The sequence below is a fragment of the Ictidomys tridecemlineatus genome, chromosome 11, assembly GCF_052094955.1.
Source record: "Ictidomys tridecemlineatus isolate mIctTri1 chromosome 11, mIctTri1.hap1, whole genome shotgun sequence".
NCBI classification, from domain to species: domain Eukaryota; kingdom Metazoa; phylum Chordata; class Mammalia; order Rodentia; family Sciuridae; genus Ictidomys; species Ictidomys tridecemlineatus.
The window spans coordinates 112,989,983-113,002,582 of record NC_135487.1 but is presented as its reverse complement, the minus strand read 5'-3'; positions in this window follow the sequence as shown (position 1 = coordinate 113,002,582).

Genomic DNA, 12,600 nt, shown 5'->3' with positions numbered 1-12,600 from the left:
AATTATACAAAAAGGTCTTTCATCTATAAGGGGGAGCATGCAGGGGCTACCTTCTCCTTGCTTTGGGCTCATTCCCCAGCCTCTATGAGGCATTTCTTCATGGAACTTGGAAGTCTTGATACTTCCCAAATGTCTGGAACAGCAGGTTTTTCATCATTTCTTGCCTGAGATCTGGCACCCTCCTGGGCCTCTGTCTCACCAACAGCAGCCTCTATCCCAGAGACCTGTTATCTGCTGACAGCTGGGAAGGAATAGGTACAGGCATCACAAATCCTATTTTGTCACAAGCTCTCCTGAACCACGGAATGAGCCTGGTGTCTCAGGAGTGCCCAAAGTGGAGGTAATAATGGCATTGCAATTCTTCACAATCTGAGGTATCCTAGTGCTGCCAGGAGTCTGCTTGAGTAACCTGAGAAGCTACACCATGATTTCCATGATGTCAGTGATATTTTTCATGTGCATTTCTCTAGAGGAAGCAGAGGCAGGAGCCGCTCCATGCTCTCCCTGGTCTTCTTGTTGGATTGGTGTTGAGCTGACTGTGGGACACTTTAAGCACAAAGCAAGTAGCAAAACTACATCAGTGTCACGGTGTAGTCTCCAGCATTAGAACTGGAGTAACCAGCTATGGAGGTGAAAGTGATGAAGGGCCCATCTGTGTTGTCAAAGAGCAACCTCTGCTCACACAGAAGCAAGATTCAGGAATCTCGCTTTAAAATCAGCAGTATTAACCATGTTTTAGAACTATTTCTTCTGTCCAATTTGATCATAATTTACTCACACTCTGAAAAGAAGGAAAAGAAGGATGAAGAAGGATGAAGCATGAAACACGCACATGTAGAAACAGCCTGTACTGAAGAGGACATATTGGGGCAAGTTCCCCTGTTAAGTGTGTGTCTCATTTTTCATAAAGAGAAGTCAAATTGGCAGAGACCTCAGAGATGATCTAAGTCTAGGTCCACCTTTAACAGATGAAGGGTAGTAGCTCACAGAGGCAAAGGGGCCAGCCAATGGCATACAACCAATTAACATTTAGCCTGGAGTTAGAGACCAGAAATTTGGAACAAAAGAGGGTGGCCTGCACACTGGAGGGAGCCAGCAGGAACTGGAGGCTGTGGGTTAACTTGGCAGGGATAGGAAGAGGCTGTACAGAGCCAATCCTCTAAGTGTTGTGTTATGAGGCTCAGGAAAGAAAGCAATTCTCGGAGAAGAACCAAAGGGAATTAGAAAACAAGAGCTAGTAAATATACATCCCATGCTTGATCACATTATGGGTGTCAAGGCTCTCAGGGTACAACTTAGAAACATTCCTAGAATGCTCAACTGCTCTGATGTTTACCCTCTAAGTTTAAAGGTTTAATTTCTCATATTTAAAACAATCAGTTACACATCAAGTTTCTCTTAATAGGATTTCTAGGGAATTATTAGCACAGCATTTAAGTGAATGTAGAGAATATCTGCTATATATATATATTTCAAAACTTTTCCCTTAAAGTGCAGTTTCCCAGTCTCATCTGAAGTAAGACTTCCAATTGGCATGGATTCTTCAATGAGATGAATTCATGTGAGACAAACCTACATGTGCATATGGGCAATTCGGGGTAGGAGAGGCATGTAGGTAATTTGTGTTCTTTTGAAGTCAGTACATGTCCAGTGGAAGTGCTCTGCGCATCCAGGCGGTAGGGTCCCTTGAAGTTAAGTTCCTGACAGCAAGGTATTAAGTGGCACAAGTTGTGGGGGCAGTGTCCACTGGAATACTTCTGTGCTGTATTTGCACCTTCCTCCTGGCTCCATTTTTTTCTAGCTGTGCAGAATCCAACTAGAGGTCTCTGTCCTTCCTGGAAAATTTATAAATTATGGAAACATCTTGAATATATCCCTTAATGTAATATAACTGCACTATATTATATAATTAATTATATAATTATATGTAATTAATTATATAATATAATTACTGGAGGGAACTCTACTCTCTGCATATAAGACCTGGCTGATGCCTTATTTGTAAAGATTGAGTTGATTGACCTAAAACATTGTTATGTTAATGAGCTTTGATGAAAAATACAAGAACAAATTTTAGAGGAGAGACTTACTTTGTTTCCCAATTTCAGAGTGTTTAGACTACCACTGGCTGGCTCCAAGGCAGAAATATTATGGGGGAAGGATATGATGGAGGAAATCTGCTCAGCACATGGGAGCTAAGAAGCAGGGAGAGAGAGAGAGAGAGGATGGGACCAGGACATATATAGCCCAAGGTCATGCTCTCTCTGACCTTCTTCCTCCCATTATGACTCCTCTGCTTACAGTTACCAAACAATAGTTGATTCAAATTTTTAATTCATCAAATGGATCAATCCGGCTCTTGTAATCCAACTGTTTCACCTCTGAACATGGTTGCTTTGTTTAATACTTGAGTTCTTTAGGGGACACTTCTGTCCATACTACAACAATTGACTTGCACATGGTTAATATTCAGCACATTTTTCTATTATTATCACTACTGCTACATATACAGCAACTACCACAAGATGTGAAGGAAGAAAGGATCCATTCATAATAGCAACAACAAACCAAATAATTACAGAAACAATATAAGAGAGATGTGCAAAATCTATTGGAAGGATAATTTAACATACTAAGTTATGCACAAAAAGAGACTTGAATTGATTTTTCTTAGAAAGACTCAATATAATTAAATTTTTTCTTCTGCCTAAAAGATTCATAAGACTATAATTTCAAAAGGAATATCAATATGATTTTTTTCAATTTTAGAACAATACAAGCTGATTTTAAAAATTTTTTCATATTTATATTTTAGATATAGTTGGAAACAATACTGTTAAATTTATTTATTTATTTATCTGTGGTGCTGAGGATTGAACCCAGGGCCTCACACATGCTAGGCAAGTGCTCTACTGCTGAGCCACAACCCCAGCCCCAAGAAAGCTGATTTTTAAAAATCGGATTGACAAAGATTCTAAGGAAAAGCAAATTTACATACTAATGAAAATGTAAGAGAAAATCATATTTAAGAGAATTGTTATACAAAAGTGAATGTGAATGAAAAGCACACAATCAAAACTTTTGGTGGACTACCAATTTATAGGAGTACCCCCTAAAATAAGGTTTCATGAGACACAATTGTGTTTCTTCCTCTTTTTAAACAGCCTTTTAGTTGTTGATGGACACAATAACTTTATTTTATTTATTTATTTTTATGTGTTGCTGAGGATCAAACTAGGGCCTCACACATGTCAGGTAACCTCTCCACCACAGAGTCATGACCCAGCCCCCAAAAACAATTATTTTTAGTCTAGTCAGTATAGAGTGATACTCTTGATAGTGACTGTCACAAATGGTTTATTTAGAATACTAATATATTATATATATATATATATATATATATATATATATATATATATATATATAATTTCTATGTAGATTACACTATTGTTTGCCTAAAGAAAAGAGCAGTCACTGATATTGTCAAGACGTTGAGTAGAGCAAAGAGAAGTATCCTAAAGATGCACTGTTTAGAGTAGAACCTGATGTTACAGAATACATAGGGGTAGCTTTTATATTTTTATATCTCTTTGATTTGGTTTTACTTTCACCTTGGGTGTCTTTTTTAATTTCAGCATGGGACATCTTTTTTGGTTTTTTGATCTTTCTTTATTGAAGATATTTTCCCATTCTTACCCTGAAAAATGGAAGATTGCAGACAACAGCAAGAGAAAGAAACCAATAAAAGAATGAAGGGCACATGCTCTTTCTTGGACAGGTCCTCTCATCTCTCCTGCAGGCCCACTGTGGACACTTCCTAAAATGCCTGCTCCCCAGAGAAAGGAGGACACAGTCAATAGAATACTGGCAGTTTTTTTTCTTATTGCAAATGCCTTGGCAGGTGCCCTTCTCAGGCTGACTGTTAATTTAGAGCTCTGACTTTAACTCACCCCCAACACATATCAAGTCTACTACAAGAAGCACCACTCCCCACCTGCCCAAATCTGGAAATCCACAGGCTGTCAAGGACTCGTGATACTCTGCCCCAGCACAGAACAGTTTACTTCTTTCCAGTAATATGACCAGGCATGTCAGGATTGACCTAGACATTGACACACTACATACTTTCATCTAAAGTATTTTCAGTTTTATTCTTAAAAATGCAATTGGCATGGTTTGAATGAACTTTCAGGTAGCAGAACATGGGAAGGTTCCTGGAGAGTGGCATTCCTGGAGAGGGCACAGAAGCTCTGCACCTCTTCTCCCTTACCTGTTCTCTCTTTTCATCTGTCAATCTATTCTGTAATATCTTTTGTTGATAGACCAATAAATTTGCAAACACAGTGTTTCCCTGAGTTCTGTGAGCTGCTCTAGCAAATTAACCAAAAGTGAGGAGGGGATTAGGAACCCCAATTTATAGCCTACCATCTATACATATAATAGATTTATGAAATGATTATATGATAAAATATAAATACACACACACACACACCCCACAGCCTATGCTTGCTTTTGGAATCCAAAGTGGAGCACAGCCTCATAAGAATCACCCTCAAACTGTGGGATCTAACCCTATTCTCTAAGAAGTGTCAGCATAGAATTGAATTACAGGGTTCCCAGAGGGGATCCACTAGAGAACTGACTGACTGTTAGATGATCAAATATCCACACACATTTTGGTGAAAAAAAGTCATTCTGCATTAAGTATAAGAAAAGAGAAAATGTACTTTTTTTCTATAATTTAGGGATGTTGGTCTGTAAAAATAGAGCTTCTGCCTCTGCCAACTCAGATCTTAGGGACCAGCCATGAAAATAGTAACATAAATAAACATCAACAGTGAAATGTGCCAGTTGGTGATTTCTCATTTTGACACATGGTGAAAAGAACAGTTGGAGTCTTGGCCAGTTCATATTTCCCTTTTACATGGGTTTGAAATGCTTTCTGGGGTAGTGAAAATTGCCTTGGGTAACACAGTTTTCCTACACAATAATTTGTTACCATTTTCTCCAACATCTTGCAATTTTGTTGGCATTATATGAAACTTATTTAAGAGATTAGTAATAACATGCTTTACCTCATGCTTCTATTTTCCGCACCTCTTTTAAAAATTTGCTATCAAGTCCACAGTTATATTATTAGTAATTTTATAATAAGATCTTACTTTGTATTTTTCATTATGTACTACTATTGTGAATTCCTCTGTACTTTTGTGAAGAATCTGTACTTTCTCTTTTTACTCTGGTTATGGAACAATTTAAAATGATAAATTTCCATTGGGGTATGCCTGAGTGTGTGTGTGTGTGTGTGTGTGTGTGTGTGTGTGTGTGTATGTGTACACATATGTATGTGTGATTTAAACTTTTCTTTAATATTTTATATGTCTTTGTATCTGAAGACAAGCCAGGACATTTTTCTTATGTTTATGTTATTTTTTCTTATCTGTGCTCGCCCAATGTGTCTTTTTATTTTTTGTTCTAGAAGTCAGATTGGGACTCATTTACCTTAGCTTCCCTTTTATACTTCTTTATCTTCTTGTTATAGATGCTGTTACCCCTTGTGCTCTATTTAGAGACTTCAGCTTGGTCTCTCAGTGTGCTAATTCATTGTTTTTGCATTAGAAATAAAAGCTACTCTAACCTTGGAGAAGAAAACTAAGGTGAAAAAAATTTCTGGTCTTGAATTTCTACATTGGCAATGATTTCTTATATTTGAGATAAAGAGGACAAATTCTTAATGTAAAAAAGAGTTAAATTAAACATTATTTGAATCTTAAATTTCTGCTGTTTGAAATTTTCCATCAAGAAAAAGAAAATGATAAGATAAGCCACATATAATATTTACAATTTTAATAGTATTCAGGTATCTGACAAGATTTATGGTCATTGGAAATCTTCAAATTTGGATAATAGTAAGACAAGCAACTTAAGGAAGGATAAAATATTTCAACAGATACTACACAAAGAAACGAATGTAAACATCAATGAACACCTGAAAATTTGCTCAAGAGCACGAGTCATCAGGAAAACAAAAATGAAGACCAACTCACATCCATTATATGTCTAAAATTAAAATGACAATGCCAAGTGTTGGCAGGGATTTAGAACAACTGCAGCTCCATCCTCTGTTGTTGAGAGGGATACATGTTACTATCACTTTGAAAAACAGTTTGGTGGCTGCTTATAAAGATGAGCATACACTAATCATGTGACCTGTCAATGCAGGGACCTGTGGTGGCTTTGCTTCTTTTGTGGCTCCTGGAAGGCAAAGGTCTCAATGCTGGAGCACACAGAAGGACCCTTAACGATTTCACCTGCAAGTAAACAAAAGAATTCTGTTCAGATGGAACTGTTAGACCCCACTTATGATGCCCAGACACTGGAATTAGGGCAAAGCATGCAGGAAGGCATAAACATGGTGGGAGGTAGTAAAAAAAATGAGTCAAGGGGATGCACTGGGTCTGGAGGAGATTCCAGGTTCCAGCTTAGAGGATAAGCTTCCCTGTGCACCCAAATCCCTGGTGCCCCAGCCATAGCCCTACAGCATGTCATATGGTCAGATCCTACTACTGTCCTTTTATTACCCAGTTCATACTACATGTTATGTGGTCTGAAGAAAAATAAAGGCCTTGTCATATTCCAGGAAAAGAAGGATGAAGCATGAAACATGCACATGTAGAAACAGCCTGTACTGAAGAGGACATATTGGGGCAAGTTCCCCTGTTAAGTGTGTGTCTCATTTTTCATTAGGAGAAGTCAAATTGGCAGGGACCTCAGAGATGATCTAAGTCTAGGTCCACCTTTAACAGATGGAGGGTAGTAGCTCACAGAGGCAAAGGGGCCAGCCAATGGCATATAACCAATTAACATTTAGCCTGGAGTTAGAGACCAGAAATTTGGAACAAAAGAGGGTGGCCTGCACACTGGAGGGAGCCAGCAGGAACTGGAGGCTGTGGGTTAATTTGGCAGGGATAGGAAGAGGCTGTACAGAGCCAATCCTCTAAGTGTTGTGTTAAGAGGCTCAGGAAAGAAAGCAATTCTCGGAGAAGAACCAAAGGGAATTAGAAAACAAGAGCTAGTTAATATACATCCCATGCTTGATCACACTATGGGTGTCAAGGCTCTCAGGGTACAACTTAGGAACATTCCTAGACTGCTCAACTGCTCTGATGTTTACCCTCTAAGTTTAAAGGTTTAATTTCTCATATTTAAAACAATCAGTTACACATCAAGTTTCTCTTAATAGGATTTCTAGGGAATTATTAGCACAGCATTTAAGTGAATGTAGAGAATATCTGCTATATATATATATATATATATATATATTTTAAAACTTTTCCCTTAAAGAGTATTTTTTTCTTTTATTTTTTATTGGTTGTTCAAAACATTACAAAGCTCATGACATATCATCTTTCATACATCTTTTTTTCATTATCAGTTTTTTCTTTTATATTCAGGAGACCAAATGGATCTTAATTCATATTTTTTAAAGAAAATGAGGTGTTAAAATAAAATGCTGTTCTTAACCTAATTTTGTGCACTAAAGTCAATTCATAAGGTTATGCCTTATTTGGTTTTTTATAAAGTAGTTCAGGAAAGTCCAGAATGCACTTATGGCCTCAAGATCTCTTGGTAGACAACTAATTCACAGAGAGACTTTGAAAGTTTCTTCCCTCAGGGACCAACTGAACTGCATTTCTCTGCCTCCTTGCTTGACTGACATCAAGGAGAGAAAATTGGACTAAAGGGGAGAGATGGTGAGGAGAGGAGAATAATAACAGGGTAGAAAGCTGAGCGGGCAGGAGGGTGAAGGGATGGAATCTTAAGAGGAGGCTATCCAGGAGCTAAGACCTGTGTGGTGAACCTGATATCTCCTAGAAGGTAAAGGAGGTCAGGGTCACTTACAGAGCTGATGTCAGATGGTGATGTATTTGAAGCAGGCTCTGTGACTGTGTAAGATGGAATTGTTGCTTTCGCTCCAAGTTAGTCCTTGCCTTCTTCAAAATATCATGTGTCCTGGTCACTGAAAGAAGAAAAGAGCCCCAGAAAGAAGGAATTTCCAGCTGGGCCCTACTTGCTGGGCATGCATTTTCTAGAGCATTTTCTTCTCACCCCTCAATCATGGCCTCTTGCTGACCCCTTTGTCTCCCCCTCCTTCTGCAACCACAACTGCTCATGTCACAGGAGGGTTGGGCCCAGTGCATCAGACTCTCCCTTCCCAACATTCCCAGTGCCTCTGTGGTCACTGTTTATCTGCAGCACAAGTGGGACATCTGCAAGACCATCCCTTTCCTCTGCTGTTCCACAGCTCAGGGGCACCTACGCTGGCTGACAATGAACTGCTCCATGTTCTCCTTCTGCTGGTTAGCAGTCTTCAGACGCTCAGCTGTGCTCTCAAGGAGCTTCTCCTGTTTAGATACTTGGGCTCGCAGATCCAGGAGCTCCCTTTCCATTGATTCATCCTGGGGAAGAAGGACAAGCTCTCAGACAACAGTTTGGAGACCGAATGTATCCAGTTCTTTGTGGTTCCTACCAATCAGAAGCAGAACTCTATAATCTTCTCAGCAGACTGAGTTCCCTTCATTATCACTTCTCAATCCCTCAGTTCAGAACAGTTGAGAAAAAGACCACAGGTAGGAATGTTGAGAACCTGAAAGCCCCCAATCAAGGATCAAGGAGACTGTGACTCCAGACCCACAGCAACTCCCAACTGTGAACAAGACCTCCAAATCAGTCCTTGAAGTAGTTTTGTCTCACCCTTCTCCCATCCATGCAGGACTTGGAATTTCAGAGATACTATGTCTGGGACACAGGGCTACCTGATGACAGTGTTCACATTTCAAAATGTCTGTACGAACCTGAAGATGGTAAAGTGCTTCCTTGTAATTAGCATAGTTTTTTTTCCCCAAACATACCAGTTACATTAATATGGAAATAAAAACTAGTGAGGGGATCCAGAGACTAGCCCACCCAAAGCAGGACAATTCTTTAGGGGCTCTACCTTTTCCCCAGATTGGAACACAGATAAAAGGTGTGTTGGGATTCTAGGAGCATGACTGAAAGAAGCTGCAGGATCACAGTGACTTCCTTTGATCTTTTGACCAAGAAGCCCTGAGAAATGGAGAAGCTTCAAAGGCCCCTGAATTTTAGTTCAAACTTCAGATTTATTGGAAGCAGATATTTATAGATTACCAGGGCATCTATGTCTGTGCTTCTCCATTTCCTTTTCTTCTCTTTGAATTATTATCTTGGGGTTTGGGGTGTGAGGACAAAGTAAGGTAATCAGAGCTTCAATGAAAACATCCACCAGGGGTCTCCCTCCAGGATGCTACATTAAGATCCAGCACATTCTAACAACCTTGTAGCTCCTGACCCTCAGAAAGCCCTGGAACTGAGAATACAGAATCTCAAGGGGCAGAAGAGCAGGGCTTATACCAGAAGACAACACTGGCCTCTTACCACTTTGCCAGGCAGCCGAGGGCCGTGGAAGCTTGGTAAAGCTGCTCTCCAGAACATGGTCAGGAGTGAGGCTGACTCATCTAGGGTGCGCTGCAGGGCATGAGCACTGCTTCTTAGCTCATGGAAACATTTGCTGCCTGGTGCCTGTGGAAAGGTGGGAGGGAGCCATGGACATCACTGAAGTTGAGACATCTCAAGGTTCATGACATTGCAGCCCTGCACAAGACTCAAGCTTCCTTTGTTGATGAGGCACAAAGCATGGGCTGCTTGAACCTGGAAAACCCTGGCTCATCCCTTTGAGGTCCCAGGACTGAAGTGTGGCTCCTTTTACCTGGAATGACTCCTCACCTGGACACCCTATATAAGGCTGTCACAGCTCATTCCCATGTCATGTCCTCTACAGACCTTTTACCTTCCCTGCATGCAATAAAAGACCCCTCTGCACCAGTGAACGAGAGGCACAGATATGACTTCTCACATTGGGCCTGTGGCCCATTAGTTGGTTTATGAATAGGGGTATGTATCTTGCCCTGAATTGGGGGTTACCTGGATGCAAGGCTCTGTCTATACATCCATGGGTCTCTGGTGGCTCAGACAGCACAGCCATTGGCCCTTGTTGTCTCTCAACAGAGATGTACTCTGAGAAGCATTTGCAGATTGCTTCCCTCCCATTTCCAGGTTCTTTCTCTTTCCACACACAAGGCCTTTATGGATGCAAATCCCTTAGTACCTGTCCATCTGATTGATTTTAATCCACATGGATCAGCATGAGTATAACAGATAATGAGCCATGAGACCGTGCTGATTTCAACATCATATGGGCATCAACTCTTAACAAATACTTTACTGAGGATGGTGGCAACACTGCACAGACATCTCTGTGGCTCTGAGGCAGAATATCTAGTTGGTTTCCTATACCACAGAGTAGAACATAGAATGAATCAGGAGATAGGGAAACAAGGGCTTGGCTAGAATAATTGGAAGATGCTTTCTCTGTCATTGGGAGATGCAGGCCACAAAAATAAATAGGGGAGAAGAAACTACAATTAAGGACGAAGGGCACAAAGAAAGAGTGAAGGCAGGAGCTGCAGGTGTGACTACCTCTGAGTCCTGAGCGTCAAGGCCCAGGAAGTTGCATGTGGGTGTCAGGAGAGACTGGATCTGTTCAACCAGCTGTTTCCCCTCTGCAATCTGCTCTCTGAGAGCAGTATAGTCATCAATGTGGCCTATGATGTGGCGGCCATGCTTGTTGGCGAAGGAGCCATCCATAGAATCACCCTCTAGCTTCAGAGAGTTCTTCATTCCTGAAGGATCATTTGAATCCAGCTCTGAAAAAGAAAACCACAGTAATAAAGATCTGCTGTTATTCATGATAATATCCTAGGTTCTCACCATTGCAGAGACAGTGAAAGAGCCCAGGCTCAATAAAGGCAGCCTTCAGAAATGCAGGGTGGCTCAAGCCCATAGACACCTTTTGGTTTCTTTATTTTTATAATCTTTCTTACATCATTACATGATGATAAACTTTCCAGAAAAAAATTTTGATTTCACTGACAAGTGGGCTATTCAGGAAAATATTATAAACATGAAAGTTTTCTGTATAGAAAAGGCACAGACAATTGAATAAGAATGGGTACAGGGCAATGACCCAAACAGAGCAATAGGACAACTGTGGCAAGAAGAAGAATGAGAAGAAAGGCAGCCACAGAAGACTCAAGGAACATGGATGATGCTTTCTCTGTCAGGAAAAAGGATGTCGCACACAGAAAATTTTCTAAATTCACATGACACACTTACAGAGGACCAACAGTTATTTGCATTAATAATTTTCCTTCATTGTGTCCAAGCCCTTTAGTTCTCATATTTATACCATTTGTCCTGGTGACAATGACAGTTATCTGAACCAGGAGAAGAGAAAGAAGAGCTGTGGAGGACCAGAGTTAGAAAATCCATGCCAACACCCCAAATACAGAGGAAACACCTCAATCTAGGGAGTAAAAACAACCAGTGTCAAGGACATCACAAACAGCCTGTACCCCAAATCATGCACAGTCTAGCCTTCACCACACAAGATCTAAGGTGCCAGGATTTCCCTCTCATATCATTAGCCTATATATGTCACATAGAAAAGCAAAAGTCAACAGATTGATATGTTTCTATTATTTGGAAAAAAATGTTTGATGTCTGGATATTCCACATGAATGTAACTTCCAGTAAAAACTTGTTAGGTACAATTTCATAAACCAACTTTGAGTATAATATTCTTTTCTAGTACAATGTCTTGTAGTGAAACTTAAATATGCACAAAATCACATACATATATAAAATACACATACATATGCATATATGTGAAACATGTATATGTTAAAATATTTATCAAGGGCTGGGGTGCAGAGTTCAGTGGTAGAATGAAGAAAAAGAAACCACTCTATATAGTGTGGCAGGTCTAGCACACACAGAAGAACTTGGGTTCAAATTCTCTGTATTACAAAAGTAGATCAAAATGTAAACTATCAATAAAAGGAGTTCCTGCAAAGAGGAGAGTGGGTCAGAGCCAGGTTCCAGTTCAGGCCTCTGGAAGCTGGGAACAAGAGGAAGAGCAGAGACTGAGCCATGCTGCTGCATCTCAGCTGGTACATGGGAACACAGTGACAGGGAAGCCCTGTCAGGAGGAAGTGAAGAGGAAACTCAACACCACACCCACCATGGCAGCTCCAAAAGGGCAAGGCAGCAACCTAATGTATGCTGAGCACTTCCTGCCAGCTGGGTACTGTGCTTAGCTGTTTACAGATATATCTTACTTACAGGCCACAATAAAAAGTCCATGAAATAGTCCACTTTCATCTGACATTTGAGGACATTAACTGAAAAATGAGTATTCAGTGCAACCAGAGAAAATAAGGATTAATATGACCCAAGAATATCTGGCATGAGAATGTCAAGGCTCAGACTTAAGAGAAACCAGAGCAGAAGTGATTGAGGATATGGCCATGCAGGTGATGGGAGAGGGTAAATTAATTGGTACCCCCAAAAGGCAAAACAGAATACAGAGAGTGGAATGTTGTGTCAAGAGGCTGGGGAGTGGGGCCTCTGTTAAAACTCAAATTAAAACTAGGGAGGCAAGATAGAGGCTGGATATGGAAG